This window comes from Varanus komodoensis, unplaced genomic scaffold (assembly GCF_004798865.1).
Source record: "Varanus komodoensis strain SLA01 unplaced genomic scaffold, ASM479886v1 scaffold4, whole genome shotgun sequence".
In the NCBI taxonomy this organism is placed as follows: Eukaryota; Metazoa; Chordata; class Lepidosauria; order Squamata; family Varanidae; genus Varanus; species Varanus komodoensis.
The window spans coordinates 6657685-6671082 of NW_025335941.1; the positions used below are offsets into that span (position 1 = coordinate 6657685).

At 40.3% G+C, this 13398-nt stretch overlaps 1 protein-coding gene across 11 annotated transcripts in view; it reads right to left on the reverse strand.

Annotated features, from left to right (window-relative positions):
- Positions 1-13398, reverse strand: part of CFAP47 (cilia and flagella associated protein 47) — a 260884-nt gene that overhangs the window by 39317 nt on the left and 208169 nt on the right. The gene's annotated exons all lie outside the window — the stretch shown is intronic.

Sequence of the window (13398 nt, forward strand, 5' to 3'; positions counted from 1 at the left end):
TTAATTAATTAATTAGTCATTCTACCAATCACTATCCCACCAGAAATTTGTCTCGTGCACATGTGTGCATCTGAGTGCCTACATGGCATGAAGCTGCAGCTAGGGGATGTAGGGCAGTGTGCCACTGTGTCCCATTATAACTCCCAACCCCAGCATAGCCACAAAAATGCAAATAAAGCAAAGGAAAAGCAGTTTTACTGTGCTGGACACATCCCGGGATACCATCAGTCGACAGCCACCAATAGTCTTTCAGTTCTGCCTGCTAATTACCTGTGCAAATGCAAGTTTGCTCATAGCAGGTATGAAAAGTAGGACCCTGAACATTTGTATTCTTTTCTCTTTCATCTCTTCAGGCACCAGATAGGGCATCCAGAAATCCTAACATGCCTGAATGCCATATTTGGATATGTTCACTTCCCTGCCCCAGTGATCAAGGAACCAGTGAGGATTACTGTAGAGAAAGTCATGTGATCCATACGCAGAGACAGTCACAGCGTGCCTTTTCTTTTTTACCATCGGCCTGGGCTTTCACAAAGGAAGCAAACAGCCAGACCAACCCTCAAGGAAATTGAAGTAGCAGTATGGATAATGCAAAGATAAAGTCCCAACCAACTTTTCTGCAGTGCAATTATTTGACATGATTAGTATGTGCTGTAAAGAAATATATACAGTTGCAGGCATGCTTTCAAAATTAATGTGCCAGATTTTCTACGAAAAGGGAAACTGTTCACTGCTGTGGATTCAAAAAACTGCTTTCTTGAGAAGATAGAGAGGTGGTGGTTGTTGCTGCCCTCAGGGTGACTTGGTCTATGGTAGCCTTGTTCCCTACCCCACCAGCCACCATTATACTGCAAATTAGCTTCACAGAAAAACAGCACTTAGGTATAGTCTCTCTCTCTCTCTCTCTCTCTCTCTCTCTCTCTCTCTCTCTCTCTCTCCCACACCTACACACAAACACAGTCTAGAGAAGTGTTTCAATTTTCCACTGGAAAATTCCACCATCCTTTATTAAAAGCACTGTACCACAAAAAATTAATTAAAAGATCAGTTTTCATTGGAAACAAATCATTTAACAGTTTAAGCAGAAGTGTTTGGGTTTTAAAAGTCAAAACAGTGGGCCAGTGTGGGCATGGTCTGTCACAACCAACTTCTTTCACCTTCTAAATATGTAACACAGATGGTAAAAGAAGTGCCAATATTAGATCATGGAAATGAAAAATATCTGAAAAACTTCCAGCGAAATTAGTCAGAGGAAATGTTCCTTACATAGTCACCTAGTGTCCATCACTGGGAAGGCAGTAATGTTTCCACCATTAGAACCAGGGAGTATGATTCTGCATACAGCATTGCCCGGCTGTTGATTTTGTGTATACTTCAATGCCCTTATATGCCTACAGATACATTTCCACAGGCATAATTGAATGTGTTTGTTCATAATTTAGCATATAATTTGTCAGCACCTGGAATAATCTAGTTTTGGTACAGGCAAAGTCCTTGGAAAAATCATGTGTGATACTACATTAGGATGAAAATATAATGTAGAAGACACACTTTGAGAAATACCAATGAAAGCAGCACCTTATAATGCTGTAATAGCTTATGCAATCACATATGAAAGTCAAATTCAAAACATATTCATGGACTGAATGCTGTGAATTACGATGAAATGTGTAGAAGGGGACTTTTTATGCCCTCCTCTTACTGAATTACTCTGCATGGAAGGAGTGCGAGAAAGTGCACAGAAGGTGTGAACTTCTCTTTATACACCATATTCCAAACATGAATTGTGCTTCTTTGCTACAGAAAACATCTCTGCACATAATCTGAAACAGAATTATTATTAGTGTGTGCTATATTCTTAGTTATAACAGAGCCAATAATATATAGTTTCTAACCACCTATTAAATAGGAACACTCCCTTAGGATTCATCCAGATACCTTTGACTTCTATGTACTTGTATGTAAACAGTGGAATCACAGACACTTGAACAAAAGCACACAGATTATGCTCTGCATGGCAATTAATACTGCTTCCCTCCTTTAAAAAAGATCTGCAGTGGTTGGAGGTAAAACCTCTAGAATCAGAGATGAATCACCTGGTTTACATGAATGGCTTGCTGGAAGTCACCAAACTGTTATTTGCCTAACACAGTTTGCAGTAACATCAGTACTAGAAATTTCCAGACTATATAAGTAACTGAGAAGGCGCACCTTTATGACTTCAAGGAGCGAAATGTGTCCTAGTCTTTTCTTTCTCATAAACCTTGTTCAGCTTATGTTGCACTGTGAATATAAGGAGGAAGAGCAAGCCCAAGCATTTAAAGTATGCTGCTTACCCTCTCCTGTTCTGACATGCAATGACTGCAAATCCCATCCCATAAGTGGGATTATGAAAAGGCTCAAAACACACACGCACAATAAAGCTTTTATCCACCTCATAACATGACTGTCATAACCCAAGAAGGAATATTTACCGGAGACAGCATTTTTATGAGCCCTGCTTGCCATTCACAAACTCATGTTGACACCTCATGTTTCCTAACATTGTGTGCACTTCCAGAGGAAGTTTTGCAGACTTTGACCCGTTAGAAGCTTGAATTAAAAAGTTCTTCTTATGGCATTAAAGAAATGCAAGCTAGACTGTTGCTGTTTAGATTAGAACAAATGGACTGAAAATTGATTTCAGTAATTAAATATGTAGTTTAAATATGCTGTGGTTAGGCAGCAATGTATTGTTTTGAAATGAAGCCTGGTTAAAAAAACTAACCATTAAAAATATAGCTGTTGCTAAAAAAATACAGAATAGCCATGTATCCTGGTAAATATTAATCTACAATAAACTGCATTTATATATCACTGCCTTGTCGTGGCAAAGGGGCTTGCGCAGCTCAATGAAGCCATGAGCTATGCCGTGCAGGCTCACCCAAGACGGACAGGTCATAGCAGAGAGCTCTGACAAAATGTGATCCACTGGAGAAGGAAATGGCAACCCACTCCAGTACCTTTGCCATGAAAACCCCATGGACAGTACCAAAAGGCAAAAAGATATGACGCCGCATGATGAGCCTCTCAGGTCAGAAGGTGTCCAATATGCTACTGGGGAAGAGCGGAGGGCTAGTACTAGTAGCGCCAGAAAGAATGAAGCGACTGGGTCAAAGCCGAAAGGACACTCAGTTGCAGATGTATCTGGTGGTGAAAGGAGAGTCTGATGCTGTAAAGATCTATACTCCATAGGAACCTGGAATGTAAGATCCATGAATCAAGGCAAGCTGGATGTGGTCAAACAAGAGATGACAAGACTGAACATCGGCATCTTAGGAATCAGTGAACTAAAATGTACAGGAATGGGTGAATTTAATTCAGATAACCATCAGGTATACTACTGCGGGCAAAAATCCCTCAGAAGAAATGGAGTAGCCTTCATAGTCAATAAAAGAGTAGGAAAAGCAGTACTGGACAGAATGATCTCAGTTCGAATCCAAGGCAAACCATTCAACATCACAATAGTCCAAGTCTATGCCCCAACCACTGGTGCTGAAGAGGCTGAAGATGACTGGTTCTATGAAGGCCTACAGCACCTTCTAGACTTAACTCCAAAACATGATGTCCTTAACATCCTGGGGGATTGGAATGCTAAAGTAGGAAGCCAAAAGATAACTGGAACAACAGGCAAGTTTGGCCTTGGAGTACAAAATGAAGCAGGGCACAGGCTGGTAGAATTTTGTCAAGAGAATACGATGGTCATAGCAAACACTCTTTTCCAACAACCCAAGAGATGATTCTACACATGGACATCACCAGACAGTCAACACAGAAATCAGATTTTATTTATTTATTTATTTATTTATTTATTAAAACATTTTTATGCCGCCCCATTCGCCGAAGCCTCGGGGCGGCTTACAACAATAAATTAAAACATCATAAATAACATTTTAAAATATATACATTAAAATAAAATACAAATATACAATATAAAATAAGCTGCCCTGGCCCGATAAAATTCAATAATATTAACATTTAAAATGCTGCTTAAAAAAAAAGACTGACTATGTGTTCTGCAGCCAAAAATGGAGCTCTATACAGTCAGTAAAAACTAGACCAGGAGCTGACTGTGGCTCAGATCATGAGCTTCTGGTTGCTAAATTTAGGCTTAAATTGAAGAAAGTAGGGAAAAGCACTTGGCCACTCAGGTATGACATAAATCATATCCCTGATGAATATACAGTAGAGGTGACAAATAGATTTAAGGAATTAGATCTGATAGACAGAGTGCCTGAGGAACTATGGACGGAGGTTCGCAACACTGTACAAGAGGTAGCAACTAAAACCATCCCAAAGAAAAAGAAATGCAAGAAAGCAAAATGGCTGTCTGAGGAAGCTTTACAAAGAGCTGAGGAAAGAAGGAAAGCAAAAGGCAAGGGAGAAAGAGAAAGATACAAACAATTGAATGCAGAATTCCAGAGAACAGCTAGAAGAGATAAGAATGCCTTCTTACATGAACAGTGCAAAGAAATAGAAGAAAACAATAGACTAGGGAGGACCAGAGATCTCTTCAAGAAAATTGAAAATATGAAGGGAACATTTCATGCAAAGATGGACATGATAAAGGACCAAAATGGCAGGGACCTAGCAGAGGCAGAAGAGATTAAGAAGAGGTGGCAAGATTACACAGAAGAACTATACAAGAAAGAGCTTAACGTCCTTGATAACCACGATGGGGTGGTCACTGAACTCGAGCCAGACATCCTGGAATGTGAAGTCAAATGGGCCTTAGAAAGTCTGAGCAACAACAAAGCTAGAGGAGGAGACAGTATTCCAGTTGAGCTATTCAAAATCCTAAAAGACGATGCAGTAAAAGTGCTACACTCAATATGCCAGCAAATTTGGAAAACTCAACAGTGGCCACAGGATTGGAAAAGGTCAGTTTACATTCCGATCCCTAAGAAGGGCAATGCCAAAGAATGTTGAAACTACTGCACCATTGCACTCATTTCACATGCTAGCAAAGTTATGCTCAAAATTCTACAAGCTAGGCTCCAGCAGTATGTGGACTGAGAACGACCAGAAGTACAGGCAGGATTTCGAAGAGGGAGAGGAACTAGAGATCAAATTGCCAACATACAGTAGATCACGGAGAAAGCTAGGGAGTTCCAGAAAAACATCTACTTCTGCTTCATCGATTATGCCAAAGCCTTTGATTGTGTGGATCACAACAAATTGTGGCAAGTTCTTAAAGACATGGGAGTACCAGACCATCTTATTTGTTTCTTGAGAAACCTATATGTGGGTCAAGAAGCAACAGTGAGAACTGGACACGGAACCACTGATTGGTTCAAAATTGAGAAAGGAGTTCGGCAAGGCTGTATACTGTCGCTCTGCCTATTTAACTTATATGCGGAGCACATCATGAGAAAGGTGGGGCTAGATGAATCTCCAGTTGGAATTAAGATTGCTGCGAGAAATATCCACAACCTCAGATATGCAGATGATACCACTCTCATGGCAGAAAGTGAAGAGGAACTAAAGAGCCTCTTGAAGCGGGTGAAGGAGGAGAGTGCAAAAGTTGGTTTGAAACTCAACATTAAGAAAACTAAGATAATGGCATCCGGTCCTCTCACATCCTGGCAAATAGATGGGGAAGAAATGGAGGTAGTGACAGATTTTATTTTCCTGGGCTCCAAGATCACCGTAGACGGGGACTGCAGCCAAGAAATTAAAAGACGCTTGCTCCTGGGGAGGAAAGCTATGGCAAATCTAGACAGCATACTAAAAAGCAGAGACATCACCTGCCAACAAAAGTGCATATAGTCAAGGCTATGGTTTTCCCAGTTGCAATGTATGGCTGTGAAAGCTGGACCATAAGGAAGGCTGAGTGCAAAAGGACTGAGGCCTTTGAATTGTGGTGCTGGAGGAGACTCCTGAGAGTCCCTTGGACTGCAAGGTGATCAAACTGGTCAGTCCTAGAGGAGATCAACTCCGACTGCTCTTTAGAAGGCCAGATACTGAAGATGAAACTCAAATACTTTGGCCACCTAATGAGAAGGAAGGACTCCCTGGAGAAGAGTCTAATGCTGGGAACAATAGAGGGCAAAAGAAGAAGGGGACGGCAGAGGATGAGGTGGCTAGATTGAGTCACTGAAGCAGTTGGTGTGAGCTTGGGTAGACTCCGGGAGATGGTGGAGGACAGGAGGGCCTGGAGGAATGTTGTCCATGGGGTCGCGATGGGTCGGACATGACTTCGCGACTAACAACAACAACATCATATATTAGATGTATGTTGTAATTCTTAGTAGTTTTAGGTTGTGGGACATGCTTACAGTTGTGAGGCTTTTTTTCTTTCGCAACATGCATAGGATTGTACCCTTTGTTAGAAGTAAGTTTCACTGGAATCAAATTAACTCATTTCCAGGAAAGTATGTTTTGGATTGAGATGTTTAAATAACAATTTGCTAAAAAAATTGCCTGGAGAAATAAAAATAAAAATACTATTTCAACCCTGAGATAATGTTATCTACACATTATTTGCAAGTAAATAACATCAAGATTTGTGCCAAAGTATGGTAACTTCCTGTCTACCAATATATTTTACCTGGGTTTTCACCCTGCCACATTTCATTCAATACATTGTTTCCATTTATATCAGTGATTTGTCAGTGCATTTTATATGACTGGAATGGTTAATTTCATCATTGTCCGTAGACCAATATTTTGTTGATATGGATTTTCAGAGTCAAATGCTAATAAAATTGCAAAAGTAATAAATAACAGGGCCAAACCTGATGATTCCAATGACAACTGTGCCCAGAAGAACTTATCCACCTCTTGACATTACAGCATTCTGAACTTTTCCACCAGCTCTCCACACTGGCTGGTATTCATCATGTACTCCAACATCCATCCCACCTCAAGCTTGGAAGAAGCTATGTAGCAGCAGGAGGTCCCATGTGGGAAGCTGGCATTCCCCATTCTAGGACTTTGCAAGCTGGAAAAAATGCCTTTTACAGGACCCTGAAGACTCAGAAGGCATACCCACAGTGCTGTTGCCACTGCTCCCATTCCATAGGAGCCAGTGACTTCAGAAGTGGGCAAGAGATGGCTCTAACAAGCCAATACCTTAGAAGGAGTGGTACCCATATCAGGGCCATCCCAGCCAGTCTTCATAAGTACTTAGAAACCTGCTGAAGCAACAACTGGTCTTATGAGAATGCTCCAGCCAGAAACCCTTCTACAGTACTCTCTGTTCAGAATACTAAAACATCCTTCCTGGTTTGCTGTGAGTCTGCCTTATTGCATGTTACTCTGCCATGCCTATAAGCGCCTCCAGTCCAGGTTGCTGCTTCTGAATCTTGATGTGTGATCAATGAGGAACAAGGTGAAAGGAGACAGAAAGCAAAATACTGTTGCATCAGGAGATAAATTGTACAAGATTTCACAAAATGCAGAACTCTGTCGCAGCAATGTGGTGAGTAACTTAGATTAAAAAAGAGCTAAGGAAATCTAAAATACTGAGGAAGCAGGTGTTGTACAGGAGTCTACTAAGCGTACTAAGCATATGGTCACCTCACTCCTATCAATACCAACTCATCTTTTAAGTATTTATCATTGAATGCAAACTATTCTATAAATCTCATTTCACACTCTCAAAGAAATCTTGCAGTATATACATTTTTACTTATGTAGAACTAAGGCTAAGGTAAAAGGTTATACAACAACAAGACTCCACAGAGTTGATACTTCTTCTAATCATACTCTCTTCAATATTTATGGACTGACACAACTATTATAAATGCTGGGCTTCTGGTTTAATGACACTTGATTGTAGGACTCCAGCCAGGAAAGCAGTGCTAAGCCGTGTGGGGAAACAACACTACTATGTTATATTACATAATTACAAGGTAAGAGACTGCAAGGTGACTCCATCAGCTAGTGGATCTCATGAACAAAGAAGCGTGTGCTTCTCAAGGTGGAAAAAGAAGAGCAGGCCACAGAGGACAGGCTGGAGAAAAAGATGTTAGTGATGAGATGCGTAGAAGTTACATTCATGGAAGAGGATATGATGTGTATAAAATATGCACTTTGTGCTGAAAGTGATTCTTTCTCCTCCCTCTTTCACCACCGTTATTACAATTTATGAAGTTTCCAAAACTTCTAGATGTTATACTTTTTATAAAAAGATGCAGGCTTGCAAACATCATACAAATGGGCACAGTAAAAATGAAAAAAAAAATGGATAGGTGTCGAGGACCCGTTATATAAACATTCCACTCTCCATAGAGCAATAAAACTAAAGTCCTTTAATGTTAATTGTCTACAAGATTTACAATACTATAGACATGTTCCCTAATAGCGTTCCCTGCTAAGCAGATGTCAGCCCTATAACGGCTTCTCTTTCTGAGCCCACGTGGGATCATTCTTCCAAGTCACGCCTTTCTTCCCTCTTACGCTGTCTACTTTCTAGTTGTTCAAATGTGTGTAAAAGACGACAGTTCTCGGCCTTTGAGAAATCTATGACACCTATTGTGTCTTCTGTTTCTGGCTCAGGGAGATCAGCATCAGGGGGGAAGGAGACAGTTTGCTCTGCCTCCTTCTAAGTAGAACTTGCAGCTTCCTCTTTCTCATGACTCTCTGTCTCTGATAAAGGTCCAGGTGTTTGCTCAACGTGCTGGGGCTCAGGGGAAGACGCAGTAGCTGGTTCAGCTGTCCCTGCATTGGGTTGTGGGTTCAACTCTTGGGCACTGGGTGTCAAGTGCAAGGTCTCTTCGTGAGTCACTATTTCTGTCGGAGCTTCATGCACAACAATAGGGAGGAAAAAGGAAACCAAGGGACCAAGTCTACCACCCAATTTTACTGACTTTCAGTAGAGTCTGGATGGATTAAATAAGATCGCTTTTCTTTTTACAACTAATCCTGGTTTTGGTGTTGATGCCACTGCCTCAGATGGTTTTAAAAGGGGTTAGGCAATTTTGAAAATATCAGATGCATTAGTAGTCATTTTCTAAGACAGTTAATGAGTTCAGAACTAGAATGACACTGATTATCACTTATTATGACACCCAACTCTACCTCTCATTTACATCTGCTCCAGGTGAGGTGGTGGTTGTACTGAACTGGTGCCTGGCCGAGGTAATGGGCTTCATGAGGGCCAATAAACTGAGCCTCAATCCAGGTAAGATGGAAGTCCTGTTGGCGGGTGGTGCGGGTCTCCAGGTAGACGATTTTGACCCAGTTCTGGACAGGGTAGCACTCCCTCTAAAGGACAGGGCCCACAGCTTGGGAGTACTCCTTGACCCAGAGCTGTCACTGGAGCTCCAGGTGGTGGCGGTGGCAAGGAGTGCTTTCCTACAACTTCGACTGATCCATCAGCTGCGTCCTTACCTGGATGAGCACTCCCTAGCAACAGTGATACATGCTCTGTATTGGATTATTGCAACTCGCTCTATGTGGGGCTGCCCTTGAAAACAGTCCAGATACTTCAGCTGATACAGAACAGAGCTGCCAGACCGCTGCCAGGGACTGCCTGTTACTCTCAAATAACACCGGTCCTCTACCACCTCCACTGGCTCCCAGTTGAAGTCCAGGCCCAATTCAAGGTGCTGGTTTTAATATATAAAGCCCTGAATGGCTTGGGACCAGGATATCTGAAGGAGCAGCTCTTTTCTAACATGCCCTCATGCCCCTTAAGATCTGCAGAAAAGGCTTTGCTCTGGGAGTCCTCTTTAAAGGAGATAAAAAGAACAACTACCTGGAGCAGGGCCTTCTCTGTGGTGGCGCCCAAATTATGGAATGTGCTCCCTGGAGATGTGTGCCTGGTGCTGAGTTTATATTCTTTTCAGTGTCAGGTTAAAACCTTTTTATTTAATTGCTATTTTAGAAATTAATATTTTATCATTAACTGTTACTTTTTTGTTTTTATATAATTTTATGGAATTGTTATTGTTTTATTGGTTTTAATTGCACATTTGTAAGCCATTCTGAGATGCCGAGGCATGTGATGATGGCATATAAAAGTTTTAAATAAATAAATAATAAACGAATAAATAATTATTAACCGCAGGAAGGGACTGTTTCCTTCATGCCCTGCTTGTAAGATTCCTGCAGTTGTGAAACTGGATGTTGAACCAGATGGACTTTGGGTTTGATCCACAGGGTTCTTATGATGTGTATAAGCAAAGTGTTATACCTATGGCTATGAACTTTAAAGTGGGGTTAGGGAGTCTAAAGGCCAACTTAAATTTTGGAGGAGTGCTCCTGGACTACTTTCTAGTTGTGGGCAGGGCAATGCAAAGGAACAGAGCCAAAGGCAAACAGGATGGGGACAAAATATTGTGGCTTAAAGCTGTTTCTGACAGTAACTAACCAGTTGGAGACACATGTCTGCTTTTTAGAATAAAGAAAAAATGCCACCTCTCAGCTGCAGCTACAGGAGCAGCCATGTTAACAGGCCTCTGCAGAAACAAGCAGAAGAAAGGTATGCAGAGATAGAGTAAGTGGGATCATCATACTGATCTAATACCATAAAAATAGCCCAACAACTAGCTAAATAGCCAAATAATTAAACATTGCAAAGAAGACAGACCATAGATTTGAAAGGTCAAAAACAACAGAAGGATTCCAAATGGAGACAAATCAATAGATTCTGCTATTACAATGCATACCTGTTAATATTTATGTGTATAAACTCCAACAACAGAAATGCAGCATTATGATTCAATATGGGCAGATGGACATATTAGTAATTAATAGAAATCAATGTCAACAAGTTATTACCCTTTATCTTAGCAGGGACATTTGAAATATATCAGATTTTGGTGCTTGTAAAACAATTAGAGATTACAGTGTTTAATATATGCAATCAAGTTAGCTTTTGAAGCTCATGGAAAAAGGATATTCAACATGTAGGTCTCTTGGGGCATCAGACAAGTCTGATCTGTATCATACTTATAAATGCCAGTCAGAATTGTACCTTTATAAAAGTTTAATACAGTGATTTGTTTCAGATGAAACACTCTCATTTGAGATGGATTGTAGCAGCCCTGAATTCTGCTTACTGCTGCCTGCCCCCATAAGACTGTCTTGCCCATTCTCTTGCTAACATTCTTCTTCACAGTGGCCAGGCACTGCCACCCAGCCTATTCTCTTCCCTAAGGCATGCATGTGAGCAGACAGTGGGAAACCCAGCTCAGTGGCACTGATCTTTTCCACTACCCACCGAATGGGTAGTGGAAAATCCTTAGTGCACAAGGCAGGCAGAGCAGGGACGGTCATGCAAGATGGCACTGACAGTGGTGCTCTCTTGTTAGCCACTTGGCAAGAATAGCAACTCTTGCTATGCAGCTTCTGGCTCTGGCCTTCATACCATAATGGGTTCTGTTTTCCGATTTCACACTCAACAAGCCATTATGGTAGAGAGAAACCATGCTTCTGTTCATGGCTTTTAAAGAAAAAAAAAAACATATACTGTACTGAAATACAATGACAGGGATCAGACGACAAGATAGTGGTTTAAAAAGCAAAGCAAAACAAAAATGTCTTGTGTCATGTGAACCTTTCTAAAATTATCAATTAAAGTTTTGGAAAGCCCAGAGTAAAAGTTAAGAAAATAATTCCCACATCTCTAATACATCTTGTTCCAAAGGACATCACAGAGGGGAAATTGATCTTAAATATTCTAAACATTGTAAACATGCATTTCATCTTATCACTCGGAAAAGGAAGCGGCCACAACTGTGCTAAATCACATACATTTCTGAAACACCTCAATGACTGCCATCTTCTTCATGCTTATCTGGGAATCCAGTGGAATTTCCCTTTGTGTACATTTACATGGGGCCACATTGCACACATTAATGTGGTGCCCAGGGAGACACTGAGGAGTGAAGGTTTAGTAATATTTCATGAAATTGAGCCATAGCTGTGTAAGTCAATAAAACTCATTACATATTTTCTTATTGCTCCTTACTTTCCTAATGATATTGGGTAACATTTCCATTCGATGGTTAACAGTAGGGGCTTCTGTACCATGATGGAGAAGCAAAATAATATAGCTATGTTTTAGTCATAGTTGGTATTTGCACATTTGAAGCATGGGAAGGTCATCATTATTGTCACATACAATAAGATTTGTCATACTCAAATTCCTTCCAAAGGTTTAAAAGGCACATTGCTTTCACAAATAGGAAAACTGAACCACTAGCAAATCAAGCTATCAATCTATTTTATATTAAGTACACATAATATTTTAAATATATGTCATATATTCCATTTGTATCAGTCACTAGGGGTAGAAATAATACTTGAAATTAAATTAATAGCTATGTGTAAATTGAATAGCAGTAATAAGAATATTCCTTCTAAATTACTTCAAATAGGTTGAACAGCACAGGTTTTATCTATTCCAAATGCCAGTATTCAGAATAGTAAATTGGGAAATCTAAATTCCCTTTGATAATGGTAGGAAGAGGTTGCTATTTGTGATCAGAATGATTTATTATCTCCACCATAACAATGTTTAGAATAGCTTGCTAATCCTACCAAATATACGAAAGGATATCAAAAAGAGAATTATACTGGTGAAATAGAGTAGATATATTTTAATTAAATTAATCTTTCGCTACAGTGAACAGTTTAAATGACTCCATTTGTCAAGTACTAGAGTCATGATATTACTATATATATGAGTTATGGAGGAAATAAACAATATAATCAAAGAAGCGGGATCCACAAAACATCATTACAGCACAGTGGACTTCGACTAAGTCTTTTTGCAAACTATTTGCATTGCTAGACGAATTACTCAATGGTGCTCACTGCCTCAGCTACAAATGTTTGCAAAACAATCTGGCAGCACTGGCAACTTTTCCCCAGGTCTTCTTGCTCCACAAAGAAGGGAGGCACACAGCATGGAGATCTTGGGTATCAGCAATTAACGTGTAGGGAAGTCCTTCAAGTCAACAAATGATCTATTTGGTGGCTTTTGTTGGGATGGGGTAAGCCCAGAGCAGGTTGCCTACCAACTCAAATTTGCTACCTGAAATGACTCAACTAATATTTCACTCAAGTTATTCTGTTCTTATCATCCTCAGGTTTTGCAACTATGGTTCTCTCTTTCTGTCTCTCTCACGCACAGAGTTCTTCCCTGTCTCTGGTGAATATGCAACCTGCCACTCCAGACACACACATATGAACAAAAAGCATTCTTGGATGCCCAGCTACTGCTCTCATAACCTGTTTGACCTTAAAGTTTACAAAGTTTACTCTTGGTTTTCCAAGTATGAAAAGCTTTTCTTCTGTATTTTCTGAGTGAGTTACACTTCTAACCTGAGGACAAATCCTAAATCCTGTTAAAGAAACTTGGCTTCCACTAATACAACATGTAACAATAAACAGTAACGCTCATAT